Consider the following 2,301-nt stretch of genomic DNA (forward strand, 5'->3'; position numbering starts at 1 on the left):
ATTTCTAATAAGCTTTCGATGATTCTCAATTTCAAAGTAATTAGACACTTCGCAAAAGAATCAGTTCGTGACCGTAAAAATTATTACGCACGAACCGCACGAAAGATGAAAGCTGGGCGATAACATCGACCTCTGATTTAGCGAGCAGTAAGTTGATTCAAACGATTGATCGTTATGTTATCGACGGAATCATCAAGAGTGTATTAAAAAATTCGAGGCTTTTTTCGATCAAATGCAGACCATCTCGATACACTTTGCTGATAAGAGCGATGAACTAGAAATTAATAAAATTCTATATTTTTAGCTATAAAAAATTAAACATATTAAACATATTAAAAGCTAATGTAATAACATCAGAGCTGGGGTATGTATTTGAAATATTTTTATTTGAAAAATAGTATTTTAAGACAATTGTATTTTGTATCTCAAGAGCATATGAAAATATCTTGTACTTCATGCATATAAAAGTATTTTGTAACTTTCAAACATTAAAATTGACAATCAATCTTATTATTTAAATTACAAAATATAAAAAAACCTTCAATCTTTCGATTTTAAATATAAAATACTTTCTGTGCTCGATTTTAAATGTAAATACTTTCATGTGCTCCGCGGAAATACAAAATACAAAATACACTTGTATTGCAAATAATATGTTTTAGATAAAAACATTTCAAATACATGCTCAGACCTGCATTACATAAAGCTGAGACTTAACACAATTAAAAATTAAGTCAAAAAATATTATATGCAAATATCTCACAAATGTTAAGTACAATCTAGTTAGTCAGTTGCCCTTTTTCTCTACACAAAAACAGATTCAAAAAATATAATAACGGACTTGAAAGAGAATGGAGCTGCTCGCTTACAAATAAACTGATTTATTACAAAGTTGTACATGGATACAAGGTGGCGTATTTCTTTTCTTATTTTATAAAAAGAACCGATCGTCCCGTCCGTTGCACAACATTCTGGCCAAAATTCGAAAAGATGCTTTCGGCCTACCGAGAACCGACGAGATTATCGCTGACGAGCGCGATATAATAATGATAATTATTAATATCCCCCTATAAAAATGTACATAGTATGTATAATATCCCTAATTATACACAATGATTGGAATTATTTTATACATATATATACAAATGCACTGTATGGGCTGGTTTCACCAATGCCGATCAACTGCAATTGGTCGATTCTACTAAACAGCAAACACAATTGGTCAGTCAACGGCCGATTAAGCTAACTGACGTTAGTGAAACTGGCCCTATATATATGTAATAATAATAACCATTAACACGAGATAATAATCATATAATATATATGTATATAATATAAATTTCTTGATCAAAAAGTCCATTCGTATTTTATTTTATTAACATTTTTTCTTTCATTAATATTTATTTTATTATTGACTTTATTTGTAAAAATTACATAAGAAAGACGAATGAATTTCTTGATCAACATAATATATTAATAATAATATATTAATTTTATAGCAGTCATTGCTTATATTGTATCTAATCGCGATTAATATTTGCACAAATAAAAAATTAATCGTATAATCTCACCTCTATACACACACGCACATTTAGAGATATTTATGTATTTATACAATACATACATATCATTGTAAAAAAAGTTTACCCGCTAAATACATTGGTCAGTCTCACAATCATTTTTAATATTTATTAAATTTCATTCTCAATCTTTCCCTAAATCTCTCACAAAAGCTTCCAGATTTTTGAAACTTGTAGAAATATCTCGAGTTGAAAGATATATTTATCCTAAATGGAAAATGCCAATGCCTTTTCTTATAATATATGTATAAATGTATTCAAAATTGTATAAATAACATTCTTACATTTTTTATCGTTATTTTACTTTTTAATTCCAAAATGTTATATTACTCTTTAGGTCCAAAAATTTAATTATGTAATCTAACTCAATATTTTATTTGAGAACAAATTTACAAGTTCAAATTCAATTTACACATACACAAATATAATTTTAATGTTTATTAAATTTTAATATTTAAGGATTGCAAGATTTTAAATAAATTTAAAAAATTTATGAAAATTTAAAATAATTTCTAAGCGATTTCTAGTAAAATAATTTGAACATGAAAATCCTTGAATTTTATATGAAATGCTTGATTTATACAATTCACATCTCTTTATATATATATATATATATATATATATATATATATATATATATATATACTATTATTTATATATATATATATATANATAANAANATACACTACTATANANAGAGAAGAGATATAATAATAAATAA

Source organism: Atta cephalotes, assembly GCF_000143395.1.
Source record: "Atta cephalotes unplaced genomic scaffold scaffold00004, whole genome shotgun sequence".
Lineage (NCBI taxonomy): Eukaryota > Metazoa > Arthropoda > Insecta > Hymenoptera > Formicidae > Atta > Atta cephalotes.